Genomic DNA, 10342 nt, shown 5'->3' on the forward strand with positions numbered 1-10342 from the left:
TAGGCAAGAAGGAAATATTGATAAACTTATACTTATTGATGTGATTGAGATAACCATTGACCTCTGCTCAAATAGGCTTACCCTTGTTTTGTCTACTTTTGTATTTTATGCAGGGTAATGTATGGCCGGTTTTGACCTTCCAACAAACTATGTTGAAGATCTAGAAGCATTAATCAAGAGAACTAGAGACAAACTCAAGAAAGTCTCAGCTTTAGAATCAGAAGACAACTAGACAAGGCAGAGCTTAACTCCAAGTTTTGAAGCCATGGCTGACAAGACTCTCCATGAGTTATTTGCTCCAACTATGGCCAACTTCTATACTGGACCGGCGGTCAATGTGGGAGGCAATGGATTTGAGCTCAAGCCAGCTCTTGTTAACATGGTACAAGCCAACTAGTTTTGTGGAAAGGCACATAAAGATGCGAGTGCGCATCTCCAACACTTCCTAGAGATCTGCAGCACTTTTACCATCAAAGGAGTGACCAAAGACGCCATATTACTCTGCCTCTTCCCATTCTCACTCTTGGGGAAGGCGAAGCAATGGTTCTATGCCAACAAAGATAGAAACACTACATGGTATAACTGCTTTGCTGCCTTCCTAACAAAGTTCTTTCCCATAAGCAAGACCAATGCTCTTCATGGAAGAATTTCAAGCTTTCAGCAGAAACATGATGAATCTGTCCCTGAGGCATGGGAATGCTTTCAAGACTATATATCAAAATGTCCTCATCATGGGATGGAGAATTGGCTACTCATGCAGACTTTCTACAATGGGTTGACCAATAGTACCCATGAGAACATAGATGCTGCTACTAGAGGTGCTTTCCTGTCACTCATAGTCCCAGGTGCAACAACTCTCATAGAGAAGATGGCCTCCAACCAAGGTTGGAATGAAGAACGTCTTTAGACCTGCAAGAGAGGTGGAGGTATGCATCAACTTAAGGAGGTAGACATGTTGTCTACCAAGATGGACCTACTCATGAAGAAGCTCGAAGATCAAACTAATGAGAAGCAAGAAGTCATGCACATTAATGATTCCTGCATGACATGTGAAGAATGTGGAAACACTGGGCATTTAGAGAACAACTGCCCTAAAATTCATGAGGATGTGAACTTCGTCAACAACAACTTCTTTTGTCCTCAATAGAATCAAGGATGGAGTCAGCAACAAAGGCCAAACTACTAAGGTAATTACCAAGGTAACTATCAAGGTAATAATAATTTCAATAATCAACCTCCTTTTAAGAGAGTTAATTTTTGGTCAAGCTAAAATAATAGAGGGTTTGACTAGGAAGTTAGCTTCCAATGATAGAGAATTAGAAAATATAAACAATAGAATGGATAACCTCTCCTCTGCCATTAAGAACTAGCATAGCTTTAATAAAATGATAGAATCACAAATAGCTCAGCTGGTGGTTGTTGTTCCTCCAACCAACAAAGGTAAGATTCTAGGGCAACCGGAAGATCTAGAAACTACAAATCTTTTCGATATTCACAATGCAACATACTACTATTTACAACCATTGATGGGAAGGTGGATAGATTATTCCTTTCCTGAGAAGAAGAGCGATCCAGGGAGACCTATCATCCCCATCGCCATTGGACCTCACATTTCCAAGAAGCTGTCTATGACTTCGGAGCAAGTATCAACATCATGCCTAAGGTAATTTATGATAAAATTAATGGAGATACGTTGTTGTACACAAATATGCATTTGCAGCTTGCAGATCAGTCACTTTGCCACCCCAAGGGAGTTCTTGAAGATGCCATTGTTTGAGTGGGACAATCATATGTTCCCATAGATTTTGTGGTTTTGGAAATAGGTGGAGAGTAAGGGCACCCATTATCTTGGGCCGACCTTTCCTAAGCACCACAAAAGTCATCATCTACGTGGATAGTGCCAAGCTCTGCTTCACAATCAAGGATAAAAAGGATCACAGTTTTCTTTCAAGAATCATATCTTCTGGACATCCACAAACGTCGTACCTACCCAAAGAGACAATAGTGAGCAAGAAGAAAAACAACAGGAGAAGAAGAAAGAACAAAGCCGGGCAGTCACTAGAAGACTCAGTCAACATGATCCACACACTCTAATCAAAGTACGACCACCTCCTCACTTCACCATACCTTACCAAGAGGGACAACCCTTGTGTGCCGACGATCGAGTGTACCATTGGACAAAGAATCTTCCACAAGGCCTTCTGCGACATTGGATCAGGTGTCAATATAATGTCCAAGGTAACGTATGAATATTTATTTGGTGATGAACCTTAGTTCCCTATATATATGCAATTACAGATGGCAGACCAATCAGTCCGATTCCTAGAGGGAATAGCTAAAGATGTCATAGTAAGAATACATGATCAATATGCCCCTGCCAACTTCATGGTTTTGGACATGGGAGAAGAAGAAGATGATGCACCTATCAACCTTGGAAGGTCGTTCCTCAACACCACCAAATCGATCATCTACGTCGGATCTAGACAAGTCCACTTCCAATTCCGTGGAGAAAAGGTACACTGTTATTTCAATAGTTATACCACTTATGAATAGCCAAAGAAGACCTGCTCTAGAAGGACACGACGATCATCCTAACGCTAAAGGAATCAACCCCCAAGGAATGAATGGGAAGCAGATGAAGAACCTAAAGAAGTTGTGAAAGATGAACCTACTCCATCTAAGACCAGTCCATAGACCAAGCAGGTGTGGAAAGAAAAGGTAACAACATCAGAGTCGACATCGCAAGACGTGCAACCATCAAGGTCTCCATCTCTGAGACCGACCGATGCATCCAAGGAATAAACAAGATTGGAGGTAGTCATGTACGGAGGACTTAAAATTTCAAACCCTCGTCGGGAGGTAACATCGATAGTTATCCATATTTACTTTTCTGCATTGCATGAATTATTTTTACTTTAGCATATTTACTTTTCTGCATTAACATTACATTTAGAAAAATAAAATAAAAATTGCATTATTGCATTATAGAATTCTAAGCCCCATGTGAATGAATCCTTGGTGTGTAAAAACCCGCAAAGAACATCCACCATGGTGGCATAAAAATAAATAAAAATACCATGCATACATATTTGCTTTTCTGCATACAAAAATAAGAAAATCCAAAAATATACTAGACAAACATCCTGCTAAAATTCTGCCAAATCAGAAATATTTCTAAACTTGAAGGACAACTAATCTCTAAACAGCTGACCGCTAACCCCTTATGATAATCCATTCCATGAGTTTTGGTGTTCTTGTTGGTATTTTGTAGGATAATACACTTGATCAAGAGCAAGTTCAACCAGTTGACTTCATCTCACTCCACGCATGGACGAGAAGGACATCAGTTGGCAAAACCGCTGTAAGAAGGATCACTCAACTTCAACGTTCGACCACGACAAACATCTAGCTTGGGGGAGGAGCATCCCCATGTATCTAGCTAAGTATTATTTTCCCTTTTTGTTTTACTATTTCTAAGTTTGCTATATATTAGTTAAAATAAAAAAAGATGCATAATAAAGTAAAAGCAAAATAAAAAATTACCTTTATGTTAGATACATATATATATTAATAAGGTGTGATCTTAAAAGTGAGAAAATAAAATAAAAGGTGTGCTTAGTTTCCTTTAAATTGGATTTTTAAGAGCTGAATAAATAAAAGGACTCTAAAGATGATCTCTTGAAATGGAAATGATGAATAGTTACTCTATTGTAATTCCTTCCAAGTACCTAGTCTTCAACCTTGAATTCTCCTGAGTTTTGGATAAGACTATTTTGATATAAGAATTTACTCTGAGCTTGAAACTCGTGGGTAGCGTATGCTTGATCTAAGTCTAGATAATTGATGGATATGATATGAGAAGGTCTGAGCTGTTGTTTATCTTGTTCCAAGTGGTACTAAAGTTCTAGAGATTTATCTTTTGAAAAAACTAAAAATGCTTCATGATGAGCTCCTGTATGACAAAGCTTGAATTCCTACCAGAGCCATAAATGTTATTTAGACTAGGAAAACTTCCACTTATGTGCTGCTTGTTTTGCATTGAGTTTAGTCAAGCTTTGTTGACCCTTATGAGAGGTTTTTCATACTCTTAAAATCAAGATCACGTACACACCACCCATATATGCACTACTCCTACATTGGGGGTAGGCGCAAAAATATGCCATTCTATCTAGATCCACCTAAAAATGTTTTACTCTTACACTGGGAGTAAACACCAAAAACATCTCTGATAGGATTATCCATCAAATAAATGCTCCAAGTTCTTGTTGCTATCTCTCAAAAGTTTTTGTTGCGGAAAAGAAGCATGTGGCTATGCAAAAGTTATTCATGAAAAAAAGAGAGTTGAAAAAATGGACAAGTGTTCGATAGACATTGAAAACAATAGGTACTCAGATGCCCACCTAAAAAAAGAGAAGAGATGAATAAGATAGCCCATGTTTTCTTGCAAAGTTGTTTCCAAATTCTAAAAGAGAGATATGCTTTCAAGGATCATAGTAGAATTAGGTTAGCCATCATATATATCCACCATACATCCATACATGCACATCTTGATTTGATTGTATGACTCAACTCTCTTTGGATCCGAGGTTTGACTTTACAATATATGTATTGCAAGTATGCTCTTTCATGATATTTCCACTCCTATGAGCTCCACATAAGACTTAGCTATAGGAAGAGAAAGGCATAACATCACTATTGCCATGGTGAGGATGCACAAATACCATATATATTGAGAGATTTGAGAGTGTCATACAAAGGAAGTTATGAGTTTTATTTTGAAAATCTATAAAAACTCTGGAACAATGGTTGAGCAAAGAACTTGAGACATAGTGTTTGACTTGATCATTGTCTCTTTCAATTGCTCAAGACCCAAGTGAAGGCTGAGAAGCCTCATGGTTGAAGGTAATATGGGTAAGTTTGAAAGTCAGATCGGTTCATTCTAATCTGGAGGAGAATTTTTGTTTGAACGCATGTGTACTTTTGAGGAGTGAAAACATTGAAGAAACTCCTGATCCATTTACTAAGTTTAGTTTTGCTAAGGTACTAGCAAAGGCTAAGCTTGGGGGAGTTTGCTGACGGTAGTTAAGAAACATTATAAACCGTCAATATAACATGTATAAGGGCATAAATATGATCACCAACAAAGGTCTAGGGGTTTAAACTAATAAATTCTAGGAGTTTTGGTGAATTTATATTTTCTATAGGGTTTATCCCAAAAACTATCAAGGTGGAACTAGATGTCAGATTTAATCACACTTGTCCACAGCGAAAACAACCCTAGAAGGTTCCAGAAGACTCAAGAGGACACCTCACCAAAGCGGAGGGTGAGACGCCATCAGGTGGGGCCAGTCGGTGTGCCTGTGGGCCCCACCTGTTAGCCTCTCCTTCAAATGTCAGTTCTCCACTGCCTCCTAGATTGCATCTACGCTGTCCTTTTAAGTCGGTTTGATTCGAGGGCTTAGAATGGATGCTATTTGTCATGCTTCTATATTTCTGTTTGCAACTTTTTACTTAAGCTCCAATGTTTGATCCTTGCTCTTTTATTGGTCTTTCACAGGTGCTTCCTCGTCAAGTGTTGACGGTAGTTAACAAACATTATAAACCGCCAATATAACATGTATAAGGGCATAAATATGATCACCAACAAAGGTCTAGGGGTTTAAACTAATAGATTTCATGAGTTTTGGTGAATTTGTATTTTCTGCAGGGTCTATCCAGAAAACTATCAAGGTGGACCTAGATGTCACATTTAATCGTGCTTATCCGCAGCGAAAACAACCCTAGAAGGTTCTAGAAGACTCGAGAAGACACCACACCAAAGCAGAGGGTGAGGCACCGCCAGGTGAGGCCGACCGGTCCCACCTGTAGGCTAGCTAGCCCTTGGGGCCCACCTGTTAGCCCCCATTGTTATGTCGGTTCTCCACTGCCTTAAGGATTGCATCTATGTCGTTTATTCAAGTTGGTTTGATCTAAGGGCTCAAGATTGATGCTTCGGCCTATATATACCAGCCCCTACCACACCCTAGGAGAGACCCCAAGTCATCAAGTCATTTGAGAATATAGAGACCCTAATCATCCTCAGAGCTCCATATTCTAGGGTATAGCTAGCTAGGCTAGGTCTAGAGGGAGGCAAGTAGGCTTCGCTTAGATTCTCGATCTTGTCAAGAGCGTGGTTTGGTATAATTTTTGTACCCCTCTCTCTTTTGTATCTCTTATTACTTTTATATGTTTGCTACAATTGTTATGACAATGTTCTTCATATTAATCATGTTCCTAGTTATAATGTTCATCGTCTACTTTGATTATATGCTTATTATAGTTAGATTATTGTCATGTTCATGCATAAGTTCGTATAGCGCTCACTTTTTAGATCTAGGGGTGAGTTGTAACACCCTGGTGTTAAGCATACATTGGGCATTGGCATTGCAAGAGCACAAGCATCTTTGAGCATGAGCATGTCAAATTCTATCTTCAATATCTTGCTTATATCACATGTGATGCCTTTTTAAATTTATACCTATGCTAGGGTTTACATGTGATCAATGTGTGAAATGCTTGTGGGACCCTAGGAGTACCTTTAACATGCTTAGAATGTCATATGGAACAACTTTGGTATTCATTACTTGGACCCAATTGGCCTCTAAGTCATGGTTATAGTGTAAGCTATCATTTTCAAGTTGCATGATTGACCTAAGTTGAACTATAGCATAGCGTGTTTGCATTGTAGTGCACCCTTAAGCAAAGTTGTAGTACTTGACTAGGGTAACAACTTTTATTTTTGGGTCAAGACCTAATTCGGTGCATAGCATGCTCCAAAATAGCTCACAAGTAGCAAAAGAATTACTGTTTTTGACTTTGAAAATTTTCTAAGTCTGGGAATGATTTTTAGTTTCAATGTACCATACTTTGGAGCTTTGTATTTTAAAAACTATGGTGAATTAGATGTTGCTCCCTAAAGCAAAGTTGGAGTTTACATGTAGCTCTACAACTTTTGTTAATGGAGTTTTTGCAAAGAACAAATGAATTAGGAGATAGAGGTGGATGAACTCACACTGTTAGTTGGGCCATGGGGAGACTGAATCAGCTGAGCTGATTCAAATAAGCTGTAGGTCATGGCCGACCGCACGCAGCGCGTGCTCGCCGCATGGTGTCCATATGCCGCCGTCCTACCAAAGTGGAGGAACTAGGGGACGTGCTGCTGCTGCTCCCATTCCATCTCTCGCTCTCTGCTCTCTTCTCCACGTCGAACCAAGGCGACTGCCAATGTGCTCCACCCGCTCGCGTGCTATCGTCGCTGCACCGCCGCCCAATCCATCTCGCTAGCAGCTCCAGCATCATAACCTCTTCCACCCCAACCTGCTAGCCCCACTTGCTAAGCCAGGGTAAGGGCGCATTTTGCATCGCCGTCACCATGAACTCATTGGAGCGCCACCGTGCGGTCGGCTCATTGTGGCCACACCATTCCACCGCACCTCCTGTCCTCCTCTTTTCTGGTCTATAGCCACCTTGTGGTCCATATGCTTAGGTTGGAACTTGGTTAGATGCTACTGCGCAGTCAAACAGGAACACACCGCCACTCCCATTGTGGCCGCTATGGCCGTGAGCTTGAGCTCACCACGGCCAGCCATCTCGGGGTGACTCCAGTCCCCACTCTTAGTCGCCTCTTCATGGCCTTGTGACCTAGATCCAATAGGCTAGACAGAGACTCCCCTCTTAGCGCTGGCTAGCTAGAATGGAGAGCCCCGCCACAGCACACTGTGCGCCGCCGCATGGCCATGCACGTGGCCAAGCTTTTCCACTACATCACCATAGCGTAATCCTCATCGTAGTGCTGCGCTAGGTCACTAGGATGGAGTAGCCATCATCACCAGTGCATGCCATGGTCGAAGATGGCCAGCGCCCCACCGCATAGCTCTGCTGTGCCACCATTGCCGCTGACGAGCCATCTCCGATGAATCCTAGGTCGCGTCTTCACCACCAACCGACGTGGCTTGATGAGGGGAACACGTTGGTGTCACCGTCATCGCCGGTGATCTCGCTGCCGGTGAGATAAGGCTGGCCAGAGCGCCTTCCCTGCTCTGGTATTGCTGACTCATGGGTCCTACTGACCAGTGGGCCCCATCCGTCAGTCTGTGTATTACTTGATTTCCTTATTTATTTTCACAGATTTGAATGCATGTTTCAAAAATTCATATCTAGTGCTAGGAGTGTCCAAATGGGGTGAACCAAATTTTGTTGGATTCATCATGGAGTGTAGTATGTGACAAAAATATGAAACCTACTATTTGGGATGTTTTTCTAGGAGAATTAAATGGATCCAAATAAGTGCTTTTAAATTGTTTTCAATCTTGTAAAATGCATAGCTTGAGCTAGGAAAGTGATAAAATTGTGATTCCAATTTTTCTGATCTTATGTTAACTTGCTCTAGTTTGGAAGATGTTGAACTGGCACTAAACTTAATTGGAGTAAGGTCTTTCTATTTATTTTTTAATAAATGGTGTTTTTTGAGGAAATTCATAAGGATAAAAATAAGTAACATATTGCCATGCAAATTTTTGTACAGTGTTAATGGGTTTTAGGAAAGCTAAGAAAAATATGAAATCTATTGTTTGACACTTTTCACTAGGCTAAACTATTTTTGCTAAAATAAGCCTATGCAACTTGTCATTTTTGTAGAGATGGCTATATTTATCCAAATGGCATGAAATTTATACAGTTCTCAAAATTTATTCTGCAATTGTGATATATTTTCCTTATTTCACCTTAGTGTCCAAATAAATTAATAAAGGCATTTAAATCATTTATTTGGGCTTGACCATCATATTTTCTAGAGTGTGTATGGTGCCTATGAACTATTGGTACCATTGGTTGTGCCCAATTTTGATTGCTTGTTTGCAGGAAAAATATTATTGCTCTAAAATTCAATTATAGAAGTTGTTTTGGACAGATTCTATTGCCAGGTGTTTTGCATAGGCAAAATGGAGTTTGCTGTAAAAATGGTTAATAACAATGTTGTAGGGAATTTCTTTATCTAGCTTGTGTCAAAATTTCAGGGCAATAGTCTAAATGGATTGAGAGTTATAGCTGTTAGAAGTCGGTGTCCCGAAATACTTACTCTCTGGAATTTTTGGATAGACCTAGGAAGTTTACCTGTTTTGACTAGGATAGTGGTTGAATATGCTTTTAGTGATTAAATGAAAGTTGTAGGAAACTTTATAAGCTTTCTAGAAAGTCAAAGATCATAGGATTTGGATGAGTAGAACTCCAGTTATGATTAAAACTTGTAGCTGCTGTGTTGTGGTCCAGAAATTGACTTAGTGTGGATTCTTGAAATTTCTAGAGAAGCGATATGCACCTACTCAGTAAATAAGAATTTAACTTTATTATCATCCTAATGACCTAATATGATAGCCATCATTTAACCATGTGCCTTATCATGTGATGTCATCCATGACCCATCTTATGCATTCATGATTCTCACTTTTTGCATGTGCATGCAATAGGTACGACGGAAGAAATCACTGTGTTGGAGTACGAGGCCGATCCCTAGGAAGAGCATCCGGAAGTGCAGCAACCGGAGGCGCCAGGAGAAGGCGAGCTCAATGGTGAACACCGAGTGCCTAGATCATCAGCCCTCAACCTTTGTGAAGGGCAAGCCCCGGAGCATTCTAAGCCTCCTTTGTTTTCAAACTGTCAACTTGAGTCCTTTTATGTTGATGCATTAAGTACTAGGAGTTGATTGGAACTACTTGCTACATATATCTTCCTTGTTCAGATATATATATATATATATATATATATATATATATATATATATATATCTTGAATCCTATATAGGTCTAGGATCGAATATATGCTTAGCCATGCTTAGTCGGTAGAAGTCGGGTGATTACCTATCACCTGCATGATATAGGCTGATAACTAATCACGGTTGGCTATATGTGCTAGTATGGAATATAACCATGTGTCAATGAACAAAGGAGACCGGGCAGGATCATGATAGAGAAGCAACAAGGCATATAGGTCTTGGGTGCCTATCTGTCCCTGTCTGTGTCGATTATGGACCGATTTGCTGTATGTCCTCATGTCATGTTGAACGCATGCCATGCACTTAGTTGGCTAGATCTGATGATACGACCGCGAAGCCAAGTAGCTCAATTCAGGTCGGGCCCCAATAAGTGAAAGTTGTTTACACCAAAATTTGGGAAGAAGAATGTAGGAACTCGAAGCTCCCAAGATTATGTCATCAAGGAATCGATTGCATAAAGGTCAATATCAGCTGATTCAAATGCAACACTAGAATCGGCTCTCTTCAGATGACGCCAGCAGATAACGACAAAAA

At 40.3% G+C, this 10342-nt stretch overlaps 1 non-coding gene across 1 annotated transcript; it reads right to left on the reverse strand.

Moving 5' to 3' along the window:
• Window positions 1-632: 632 nt before the first annotated feature.
• On the reverse strand, window positions 633-738 carry LOC136525103 (small nucleolar RNA R71). The gene has a single exon (XR_010776427.1). It is a non-coding gene; the product is annotated as a small nucleolar RNA R71 (small nucleolar RNA).
• Between the last annotated feature and the right edge of the window lie 9604 nt (window positions 739-10342).

This window comes from Miscanthus floridulus, chromosome 18 (genome assembly GCF_019320115.1).
Source record: "Miscanthus floridulus cultivar M001 chromosome 18, ASM1932011v1, whole genome shotgun sequence".
In the NCBI taxonomy this organism is placed as follows: domain Eukaryota; kingdom Viridiplantae; phylum Streptophyta; class Magnoliopsida; order Poales; family Poaceae; genus Miscanthus; species Miscanthus floridulus.